Raw genomic sequence first — 13,489 nt, forward strand, 5'->3', positions numbered from 1 at the left:
TAGATCAATACTTGAGTCCCACGCCATACAAAGAAGCCCAACTGGGCAACAGTTTGGAGGCCTACTAAGCACATAGACTTATTGGGCCTAAAGCCCATGTCGAATTGGTTTGATAAGACTAATTAAAAAAGGGCGGATCTAGGATTTGATCAGTAGATAGGATAAGGTCTTCTCACTACCCACTCAAAGAGTCTAAATCTAAATAAAGATTTAAATCTGGAAACCTCCTAATGAGATTAGGAAAGAGATGATCTAATCTGCAGATAAGATAAGGGCTTACCCTTATCACTTAAAGAGAGTCCAGATTCAAATAAGGATTTGAATCAGGAAACTCCGAATGGGATTTGGAGTTGATCTCTTTAAGTCTATAAAAGGAGGAGGGGGCGAACCATTCAGTTCATCCCCAGATACATCCAACCTCAGAGATCATATCTCATATTACCTAGAGAGAAAACAGCACCAGTGTGACTGTGCCATCTTCTCCCTGCGTTTCCTCTTGCTGCCGCCAATTGTCAGTTTGATCTCCATTCTTGTAGGAGCGATCAAGAACAATTCTTGATATCAGCCTTTAGAGAAAGGTTGATCTGAAGTCATGCTCACAGCCTCCATCGAATTCTTGTGAAGAGTTCCGTTCTTGGAAAGAACACTGCTGATTATGCTCCACCCTACACTGTGCCATCTTCAGCGGGAGTAGTCTTTGGAGATTTTCTTTGGGTGTGAACACCTTCTTGGGAGATACTATTTCTCCGTATCAGGTATATCCCTCTCCTACTTCTGGTTTCAGATCTGGTTCGGTTTATGGTTCAAGATTGATCATTGAAAATGCATATTTTCTAAAATAAGGAGTGTGATTCGTAGATGAGGGGAGAGGAAAATTTTTTAAATTCCGCCCAACCTACCTACAGGGTTCAGCCATCCATATGACGGATCTCTCATCCCTTCTTACATTACATTACATATAGCTAAAAAGATTCTTAACTTGCAATAAAGTATAGGGCAAATTTCTTAAATTACCCTTTATGGTTTAATTAACTAACTTTACACTTACTATTTAACTATTGTCTTAAAGTACCCATGAGTTTTCTAACAATTGACTAGCTCTACCCTTACGTTAGCGTTCTTTAATATTCCATCAAAATCCCCACACATATGACACCACATAAGGCCCCTAGCACCAGATGAAGTGGCACCATTGTCGAAGATGTTGATCAATTAGTTGAGTCTGAAATTTTGCAGGTGAGACGAGCGCTCTCTCTCTAAACAACAGTGATGGTGGCAGCAATGAGCAGGATGCAGAGATGAGCATCTCTCATATCTGATCTCAAATCCAATATGCAGACTCCATGCTCCTTCTCCAGTGTGGACAACCAATTCCAACGGACTCGAGATCCATGCTCCTCCATCGCCAACAATTGATTTTAGCGGTCAGATCCAATGTAGATCTCAAATCCCCAATACGTTTAAGTGTAGAGGGAAAACACTCTCAAACAACACTCATCTAAAAACGTTGTCATTTGAATGCACTAAATGACATTCATTCTTGTCGTGAATGAATCGTAGTTGGTCCCTCCATATTCACTAGGTTTTTAACATTTGAAATTTTGAAGAATAGTGAAGGGAAATTTTGACATTTTGTTTTCCATTAGAACTTACCGATGATGTCAATTGTTAGAAACAGTAAGGGTGGTGCAGGACAATAGTTAAACAATAAGGGTATAGCTAGTCAATAAGCTAAACAGTAGGGGTAGTTTAAGAAATTTGCCCTAAAGTATATTATCACATTAGACACTTAAAACCAACCAAAGTATAACAAAGTTGCAATTCAGTAATCATTGTACTTAAAACCAACCAAAATATCACATTAAACACTTAAAACCAACCAAAGCATGCTATATCCTAGGTTATCTTATTGAATTACCTATCTACTTTGCAATTTCCCGTTGAAGTTGTGTCATCTTCAGTACATTATCAACATTCATTACACTGTTGATCTGTTGAGTTTCATCCATTGGATCTTCTTCTACCTCAAGATTCATGTCGCCATATTCGTTGAAAAGGTCATCATCAATGTTATCTCTCTTCATTTTGTCTTGAATAAAATTGTGAATCACACAAGTAGCTACCATTATCCTATACTATTTTCTCAATTAAAATGATGACATTAACTTCAAGATGGGGAATCTTTCTTTCAACATGACAAAACATCACTTTATCCAATTACACAAGCTTGAATGCTTATAATTAAACTCCTCCATTACACCCCTTGGACATCTTTACCTTTTAAAGTTGGACAAATGGAACCATTCTCCTTGAAAAGGCACAAGAAAATTAGTTTGACTTGGGAGCCATGTATCAACAAGGTAGTACTTTCATGTTATATCAAAGCACACATTTAGCATTTGCCTTTTGATGGAAATGTGAAGTCATTAGGAAATTACCAAAGTACATATTTTTAGCATTTCCCCAGGAAGAGCTTTTAAAAAAAACATGCGAATCATTAGCGGAGCCTTCCCATCTTGCATAGACAAATGTAAAACACATCAAAACTATATGTGCATAGTACATTCTGCATTATAACTTGCTTCATACCACGATACGGGATTTGTTGGTTTAGTGGCACACTTACATTGATATTTGTGTCATATATGGCACCAATACAATCCTAAAAAAATGAGAACAACCATCTCAACCCTCAATGATATGATATTACACTAAAATGGAGCATGTCAGCAAAGACAAATAACGATTTACTTTAAAGAAAGGATATAGCTTAAGGTTGGAAGCAATATCTAGAGGAGTATTGAATGTTATTGGGGTATTATAAGATCATGTGCAAGTTTGACAATTACTTTTAAAACATTCTTAAGATGATAGTGAATTGCCTCACCTAAGTGTTGCCAAAATTGAAAAGTCATCCTATTAGATAATTAATGGCATATAATCGACAAAAAAATTCCTACTTGTTCTTCAACCGATATAAATTTTGAATCTTTCAATAGATCATTCTCTCTTGAAATCTTACACAAATTAATGAAGACATGGGCCTCCATCCTAAATACATCTTGACACCTCCCATGGTGTCCATTAAGCACTAGACAATTATATGGATACTGACATCATATATTAACGTATTAAAATACTTGAAAAGTTAAATGAATCATTTAAAACATAGAAAACATATTAAAATAAGTTCAATAAAGCACCTAGATCAAAGTATTTAATCTGCCACAAGTTCAAGTACCTAACTACAAGTTCAATGACATAGACGTGTCTTTAAGTTTAAAGAGTTAAACAACAAAAGTTTTCAAATACCTAAGAACCCAACAAAAAGGCTAAGATAACAACAAAATCAATAAAAAACATGTTCTATAAATTCAAACTCCTATTCTTCCCCATCCTCCAAAATCCAAATTCTTTTGTCAGCTTCCATTGTCATAAATGTCTCTTTCCAACTTCAATCATGCATTCCTTTGATTTCCCTCATATACATCATCTTCCTTAAACCCTTTATACTCTTGAGGACTTCCTTGACACTTGTTGATGTAGAAATCATCAATGATAGTCTCATTGGATCCACCCATTGTGGTGATTGATTTTTACCTAATGTAATGTATGAATGCCTAGCATGATTCAACTATGACCTTATATAGTACCTTTCTTACGCTTCTGTCTTTGGGTGTGACCATGTACTTAGATTCCATGCATCCTTCTCATTAGTTTCATCCATTCTAGGTAGATCTTGTGTTAAATCATCTATTAGAATCACTGGGGCACTCTTTATTCCATTAACAAAGGAAGCTCCATCACTATCTCAATTAATTTCATGATTTATGTCTACATCCTCTTGCAAATTAAATAGTGTTGTTCCACCCACTATAGTTGTATCATCATATATCTCACAAAGTTTTAGCCACATTAGAAACTTAGTAGTGCGGAATTTTTTTGCCTTTGAGTTATCTTAAAGCCCATGATAACATACAACATTTAATCATATATAGTTTGCCTATGAACATATCCATTACTTTATATTATTGATAAGAAAAGCTAAAACATAAGTCACCTACCCTTATGTATGCATCCAAACCTTCATTATTAGCAATTGCGGTAAATGTGATTGGATTGTATCCAAACCCAATATGTTTAAGAAACTTCTCAAGTTCTTTGTATACTATTCTTAGCTTGTCAAACTTGTTTCTAAATTTTTGTTTGACTAATCATTCCTGATCATTTCTAAAAATTGTTTCTGTATCACTTCAATTGTTTGTTTGAGTAATCATTCTTAGTCATCTTTAGAAATTGTTTCCATATCACTCTCCATCCGGTTTTGTTGAAAGTTGTGGTGGGTCAATTCCCCTTCTTGAATTGTTCATGCATCAAAGTGGTAAATACCTTTTCATCTCTTGCTATCCATTTGGCCACCTCATATTGCTTTTCCTTTGTCTCATTACTTTGAATTGTACCACTTCCTTTCCTTTATGATTTGATGTCATCTATTTGTAAAGTCATTAGAACAAAAACCACCAATAACCATGGCTAGCTATAGAAACATTCTAATTCAACTTGTCTATAATGATTTATTAGAACTCATGTACTAAACAAGTCATATACATGTTCATGGGGAAGATGATAGATTAAGAAGAATAGGAGACACAAGAGGAAAGAAAGTACTAGTAGTAGTAGTGGTAGTGTTAATTGGAAAAAAGAAGATGAATTTATTTAAGTGAAAAATTGGTAATGATCTTGGCTATAAAATAGGATCATTGTATAAGGTTAGAAGATTTCAATCACCCAAGTCTTCCCACAAATATGTTGGTTTTTCTTAAGCCTTGGGGCTATTAAGTAAATAAAACAAAAAAGTAAAAAAAAAAAGAAGAAATCATGAAAGCACTACACCATGATCGTAAAACTAATTGAAAATTGAGTAACTACCTTGTGATACATTAGTGGGAGAAGGGACTGATGCATAGTTAAAAAAAATAACTGAGTAAAATCTCTAAACTTTATTGCTATAAGGTTTAAACTCTTATATTTAAGAGTATAAATCCACTATGACCTAATAAAGTGTTATTTATAAATTTTAGAGCATCAAATACCAAATTTATTACTAATTGAATTTATATATCATTTAGTAGAATTTGGTCTTGCTAGATGGATATATGATAACATTTTCTTTTTCATTTTTTAAATTCCTTAATTGGGGTAAGGGTGCAAATTTGCAAGTTGGGTTAAGCCAATAGAAATCCAACTAGGTTCAAATTGAACTTTTGTAAAGATGGGCTTTGATCTTTAAGGGTCAATTGAAACTCAACCTATAAAAGGTAAACCTAAACTCAACTTATAGTTCGATACAAGTTGACTTATCACATATGATGCCTAAGTTTGAGTAGCATCACACACTATCTTGAATATTATCGCAACGAAAATTAGGCTATTATCTTGTTATTTACATATGTACAATTGAATGAAAACTTCTTTAAGTTTAACAACATTTTAGGCTTTCTAGCTAAAAGCATGAAATCCCAATTCATGATGCACCTAAAATATATCATAGGTTGTGATACCATGCATTAATGTGGAAACAAATTGCTATACATGTTGTAGTAGCACTTTCTTACCAGATTAGTTCTAAGCATGGGCCAATTCAGAGGTCCTTTGTTTTTAAATACAATTTGGGCTCTACTTTTATAGCATTCAAGTAAAACAAAACTAATTGTTCAAGTAAACAAAGTGAACTACTTATTCAATTAATCAAAATTAAAAATAATAAAATCCACAATGAGAAATGCTTTGATGCTTACTTCTTGAGCAAAAATCTAAAGAGAGGATGCCTGGTAGAAGATAAAAAGTGCTTAAGGAATAGACCTGGTTGTATTAAATGACTTCTACCGGTTTTAGCAAAAAGAAATGAAAATAAAATATAAAACAAAAAAAAAATGAAAATATAGATTACATTATCTACTTGGTCTGGTTGTTGGAGAAAGAGTGAACTTGAACATGGATTTCTGATGCTTTCTCAATGCAAGTGGAAGAAAACTTTTGAGAAGGACTAATCGAGAATAGATTAAAACAAAATATCAATAATGGAAGAAAACAACGGGAATGCCAACATTACTAATGGAGATCGAGGTGCTGGCCAAGTGGCTCAAACTAATATTCCCAAATATTCTCAAGATCCTTTACAAGAAATCGGTAGTTCAATGACTAGGGCAAAGACAAAGAGGATGAAAGAGGCTTTACAAGGCTTAATCATGAAAGTGCATGACAAAGAAGCTGTTCTAGAAGATTCTAAGACTGTTCTAGAAGTTTTCAAAGCTTCATCAAGGATAATCATTTATCTGTATGTGCAAGACGATGTGCAAGGCTTAAATCTTGAAGAACAAAGCTTAGAATCCATGACATAAGACCAAGGTGCATGGACATACTTTTTTATGCTTAGTTGTAGTCTTTTAGAAGGATTCCTATATCAAGGTAGATTTGTTTTCCTAAATTATAGGAGTCCTCAGTAGTTAGGTGTTTTCCTTATAGGATAATGATGCTTACATGCCTATATAAAGGATGCAACTATGTAATACGAGATACACGTACATGATCAATAATATTGAGGTATTTTGAGCAAGCTTAGCTTTGCCTTCTTGAGTTCTTGGTAGAATACAATATCTTGACTTATCAAGGGAGTGATAAACCTTTTGTGACATCTTCAAGATTGGATTCTTTAAGGACCTAGTTTCCTTAAAGTTCTAATCTGATCAACTACAACTTATTTTATAGCTTCTGGGGTGCGCATAACAAATTGATTCAAGAGTTCCTAGAGCAGGTCGTCTAGTAGGTTCTTATCAATTACCTAGTTCTTCATCGCCAGAGAAGAAACACGACCAAGGGGGTGAATGCAATTGTTAATAGAGGAAGACAACGATGTATCGAGTCTGTTTAGGGCTTGGAAAACTCCCAACTTAAATTATTTTATAAAATTTACATAAATGCCCCTCTTAACACGTGAAAGAGAAGCATAGTGTTCTCTATTTTAATAGTTTGATTTCAAATTGAATTTCAGCACAAACAGAGTTTTTAGAGATCTACTTAATTCACCCCCTCTTAGGAATCCCAATAAATGGTATTAGAGTAGGTTCACCTATCCATAAGCCTAACAACTTGGTGAACAATGGCCACCCAAACTATAATTTTCTACTTTGAAGATGAGTCTATCTCTAAACCTCCATTCTTCAATGGAGTTGATTATAATTATTGGAAAGCAAGAATCAAAGTTAATCTCATTTCCTTGGAATTTGTTCTCTGGAAAATCATAGAAACCGGAGCATGTATACCTATTAAAAAGGTAAGGGAGTCATATGTAGAGAAAGATTCCTCAAAGTGGACTAAGGATGAGAAAAAGAAGGTTTCTCTTAATGCTAGGGCCATGAATTGTCTATATTGTGCTCTAGACTGAAATAAATTCATCAAGATCTCAGCATATGAAACAACCCAACAAATTTGAAGAACCTTATAAGTTACCCATTGGGTAACCAATTTGGTTAAGGAATCCAAAATCAGTATGCTCGTACGCTCTTATGAGTTGTTTAAAATGAAGCCTCATGAGAACATTGTTGATATGTTCACAAGATTCATAAATATAGTGAATGGACTCAAAACCTTTGGGATGTCCTACCCAGAGGAAGAGAAGAAAAGAAAAATATTGAGATCTTTTCTCAAGGAGTGGAAAATTAAAGTTATGACCATCCAATAGTTTAGAAGTCTATACTCAATGACAATGGATGAGTTGATCAAATCTCTTTTCACATATAAGTTGAGATTGAAGGAAAAAGAGGAAAAAGATGGCTACAAGAGCAAAAGAATTGCCCTTAAGTCTATTGCAAGTGAAGAAGAAAAAGAAGAAGAATATAGTGAAAATGATAAAGACATAGTATTACTCTCAAGAAATTCCTAAGATTCTTGAGTGTGGCTACCATTCTCGGTGGAGAACAAAATAAATATGGATATGGATAGAGTTGCAGTCACCACCTAATTTTTTTCAAATTGGGAATTTTAGGAAAACCCAAGATTTTTCAAGAAAAAAGATATTGCTTTCTTGGTGATTTGTTGCCTAGTGGGATGGAGAATCTTTGAGTTTGGGGGCCAAGTTATGGTGTGGGAAGGTGTTAGGAACCCCACACACACCCGACTAAACTAACCTCTACTTCACCAATATTCCAAGGAAAAATTAATAATTTTGGGCATTAAAAATAACTTTAATTAACACACACATGTTAAGTATAGCAATTTATTCAAAGGACAGAACAAAGAGTTGCAACTTTGACTATTCAATCTACTAATTAGCAAGTGAAACGAACTAATGAAGAAATGACAAACACCAAAGAGAGAATGAGTAAGAGATTAAGTAAAACCAAAGACATGTGAGTTTCTAAATGAAAAGAGAATTAAATAAATGAACTAACATGTATCTAGTCATGTAACAAAAAGAAATGAAAATTGGGATTAGCAAAATCGTAAGTATCAAACTATGTGAACAAAAGCTATTAAATTTTAAAATGTAAGCCTAAAAGAAATGATTTGATATTTTATTTTATTTTTGTTGAGAGAAAAAGAATGAAACAAGTAGATATGAAATTGAACTTGGGCTACTATCTATGGAATTACAATGATGCATGAATGCATAAGATATCCCAATAGTGCAAATGCCTATACACAATGAAATGGGTACCCAAATGTTTAGAAGCTGATTTAAAGAATGGTACTAACACGGGTGAATAATCAAAAATCTATATTATAATATGAATTGCAAATACATGGGTAAACTCAAGGATAAAAGTGGCAAATGGCATGGTAAAATAACTAAGAATGAAACGTTGATGGCAATTTGTTAAAGGGGCTGTTAGTAAAAGCATTAATTACTTCAAATGATGGGAATGCTCAATTAGAAGTAAAGAGATTAAAAAAAAGAATTTCATCTTCGGATGGCTGGTAGGCATATCCTATTGATTACTTAAAAAAGATGCATCATAATTGTTAACAACAAAAAGAAAGAAAAAAGAAAAAGAAAAAAAAGATAAAAGAATAAATTAGATGACAGGCATACGATGGAAACTAGAGATCAACATGGATGATACTAAAAATAACTATTTTTGTAACTTATAACAACAATGTTAAACCAGAAAAATAAATGGTCAGTTTACATACTTGTTAAGCTCTTACACCTAAGTCATGCATGTTTGACATGGGTAAGTCAATATACATAACTCTTTGGGCATTTGAATTTGAAGTTCAAAATATGCTTTGATGTTAGAAGTTGGGTCAGCCACCTAATACGAGGATTAGGAGCATATAGGACTCAGAGCTCCCATAATGGATGCAATGCAATGATTGCGGTGATGCTGATGTGAAGATGAAACAATGTGATTGCAATGAGAAGATGCTTGAGTTGCAAAGAGAAGATGCTTACCTATGTTGATGCTTGATGGCTAGTGTTAATGTTGTTGACTATATGCCTTAGTGGCTAATCTTTCGTAGTTTGGAAAGTCCATGCTTTTGAAGTTTGTATTCCAAACAATTCCCAATCATGTTATGTATATGGTTCAATGGCCTAGGAGTGAGAATAATAAAATTGATTGAATTCAAAGGATTTTTTGGTAGAATTTTGGTGAGAGCAAAGGTTTTAGTTGCTAGGGGTGAGCATGGGTTTGGTTTGGTTTTGTGGAAAAACCTGGAACCTACCCTATAGGGGTTGGTTCCAGAATTTTGGAACCATAATCTACCCTGTGAAGGTCAGTTCTGCCCTTGGTAGTTCTAGGGTCAGTCCCAAGAACTACCCATGGAACCTATTCTTTCCTTTATTCTCCCCCTTAGAAAAAAGCATGTTCTTTAAAAACTTGATTTTCAATAAATATAATATGTAGTTTAAAACTTATATTATCTTTATTGATTAAATTGAGTAGTAACTCAAATATGTAGTCCAAAACTTATAATTTAAGTTTAAATTTTGTAAATATTACCTTTTACATCATTTATTGTACATATTCAAATATTAAAATGAAAACAAATGATCAAATCACTTTAGTAACTCATTTGTCAAGTGAAACCATGTCCTTTATAACTATGAGTTCTTGGGTTCAAATCTTCACATCCTCAAAAGTATTTTGGGGTTTATTTCAAGGCGTAGATTATAAGGCAAGTTTTACCAAGGCCAATCAAGGTTGGTTCATTGGATCAGTTCGGGTAGGGTAAACCCCTAGACCCTAGAACCGACCTGGGTGGGGGTTGGTTCAAAGAATTTTGAACTAGACCCTACTCTATAACAAATTGGGTAGGGTCAATTCAAGGCCGGTTCGAGGTCAATTCCATTTGGTTCCAGGTAGAACCTACCTATTCGCTCACCCCTATTAGTTGCTTGAAAATAAGGCTTTTCAATGGAAAATTGCTTGGAAATAAGTTTGAGGGAGGACTAAGTATAAGAAAGGCTAGGGAAGTAAACAAAGCTTTTTAGTGGAAAATTGCTTGGAAATTTTTTATCTTCAAGATGCTTTATGGGTCAAACTTAGGGGTGACCATTTCAGCCCAGGCCAGCCCGGCCTAGAAATTCCAAGCTTGGGCCTAGGTTTTGTGTTCAGGCCTGGCTCAGGCCCGGGCCCACATCAGGTAGTCTGGCCCGCATATATTTATGCTTACACATTTTGTGTATAATGTATACATATGTGTACATGTTATTTTACATTAGATTATATATTTTATATATAAATATTATAACATGACATGTATAATTTATATTAGATATAATATTTTATATTATATAATGTATAAAATAAGTTTATATGCATGTTATGTCATTTAATATAAAATATTATAGATATTTAGTGTTTTATATATGAAAGACATTAGCCCAAAATCAAGCCCAACCCAGCTCGGTCCCGTGTAGACTTGGGCTAGGGCTTATGTTTCAGGCCTGGAACCCCGAGCCGGGCTGGGTCCGGGCCTAAACTATAGCCCTTATCATAAGTGCAAAGCTTGGCCCGAGCCCAGCCCGACCCAGCCCATGATCACCCCTAGTCAAATTGTTTAAAGATAATGTTTTTTTGGGTATACAATTCCTTCTAATGATTCAATTTTTCGAAGTTTATTTTTGTAAATCCCTTTTGGAATTATTCCATCAAGTAGGGATCAATGTTCATGTTACTTTTGAAATGAATGTTTGAAATGCTCCTTGGATCTTCAAAGGAGACTCATTTGTAGTCCCTATTGGGCCCTACTACTCAGAATACTCAGAATGTTATGATCAATGACCTATTTATATCATAATGGGAGTTGGAATTTGGATAAGTTGAGAATCTGGATCTTCTCCACACACCAACCCTACACTACATTGCGGTCATGCATTGGAAACATCTTTAGAAGTGTTTTGAAGATGTTACTGTGGATAGTATATTGAAAACTTCTATTTTAGAATTTGGAATGAAGATAACTTTATTTGGCTCCCTAGTAGGAATGGTGTTCTCTATTAAATCAATCTGTTTTGTAATTTGGGAGAAGAGAGCTTAGATGTTACTTAGACAGGATGTTTTGTTGCTTCATAAGGTTTGTAAGCTTCCTATCCAATTTCTTTGGAGGGTTCTTAGGAAATTTGTCTCTTTTTTCTCAGATATGAATGCTAAAGGTTTTATGTTAGATTCTAAGTGTTTTTTTGTAATGTTGGTCAAGAAGATGGTTGTCATTTGTTTTTCTCTTGTCCATTTGCTCAATCTATATGGTTTAGTACTTTTAGGGGCTTAGGATTTGTAATAATGCTACTTCTAGTAGGGTTCAGGATATGGTGTCTTCTCTTCTTCGGAGTTTGAATTCTAGTGTTTATAGAATGAACTTTTTAGTTGAATGGCCATTTTATTTGGAAAGATATGAATAACTTTATTTTCAAAGGGAGAAACACAAACATTAATGGTTGTGTTTTCCATGTAAGAGATGCTGTTCATGAGTGTTTTGTCTTTGAGGGATATGAACGAATATGTTCTTTTTTTTTTCCAATTATATTGGTTCTAGGAGCTTTACAGGTAGTGGTAATATGATAAATAATTCAGTTGTCATATATAGGGTTCCTACATATGGTTTTGTTTGTTTTTTTTTCTTTTAACCCAACACACCACCGAACGAAACCCACTTAAATGTAAATCAGGCTGAAAATGATTGCAAGAATTTGATTACTGCCTTTCTTGGTCCAAGGAAAAGGTGCCCTCGAAGACTTACTTTTAGGTCAAAGATGTCCAGGTGTAGCTTCAAGATTGAAACCTAAAGTTTTTTTTCTTTTGTTCGCAGGGATCAAAACAAAGCAGCTCATGGAGTTTCTTTAAAGGGCTGTTTTTCATCGGGTTCTTTTGTATCTTTGATTCCCAATTGTGTTCAAGTTTTGCTTTTCTGAAACTGATGACTTTTTAGTTTAAGTTGGTTTGTTTCAGTATCTTTTTCTCTTTGTTTAGTTTGTTAGGTTAGGCTCTCTTTCTTTGGCTTAGTTGTATCTATTTCTTTGTGTTGTCTGCTTTTTAACGAATCTAGTTTTCTACTAAAAAAAGTTTATTTTTTAATCTAAGATTTTCTTTGACTGCTGTAGAAGTGGAATTTGGATTATCCTGAGCGCTTTAGCTGTATAACAGGTTGTGAGATCAATGATAATGCCCCACACCAGTGATAAAATACATGCGTCCACACCAAGAGGTTGAATGGTTGTGAGCCCACGTATTTTATGAATGATGTGGCGTATTATAATTGCTTCCACAGCCTACTAAACAGTTATTGCGTTCAGCTAATCCTATGCCATTAAATTAGTAATAGGGCTGCACATAGACAGCCTAAAGAGCAACATCTTTTATGGAGGAGGAGCTACTGTGGTTGAATGAGCCTCCTTTTTTTTTGGACTGGTCGTATAATTATGATATTTCTTAATGATAAGTAGTGCAACCACGGTGACAGTAGATATTCAACTCAATACATTGTTTATCTATGGGTAATTGTCCAAAACCCACGATCACATTCTCCGTCTTAAACCAGTCCAATCCTCCTCTTCACTTGCTATTATATATTGTTATTACCATTTTGAGGTTGCTATTATTTGTTTTATGTTTGATACTCTTTCTTTCTCTTTCGTCAACCAAACCAAGAAAGAGAGAACGAGAGACGGATAGATTAGGTGGGGTGACGGGCATCATTTGAGAAATGAAAAGAGAGAATCAAAGATAGAGGATTGAGTTTCCTCTAATTCATTATGTATAAATTAACGATGCCCGTTAGCCAAGTTATAGTTACCTCACTGATGGTGAGTTTTGGATGTTTTGAAAAGTTATGATGAATTTAAGAGAATTCATATAAAGTGATGGTGGGTTTTGGATAATTACCCTTCATCTATAGAATTCCATTTACTCTATCAATTAGAGTTGAAAGTAAAAAGGTATTTCAGTTTCCTGTTGCCAATTATATGAAACATCTTGTCAACTGGGCA

The sequence above is a fragment of the Nelumbo lutea genome, chromosome 7, assembly GCF_056320005.1.
Source record: "Nelumbo lutea isolate HS-2025 chromosome 7, American lotus-T2T, whole genome shotgun sequence".
NCBI classification, from domain to species: Eukaryota; Viridiplantae; Streptophyta; class Magnoliopsida; order Proteales; family Nelumbonaceae; genus Nelumbo; species Nelumbo lutea.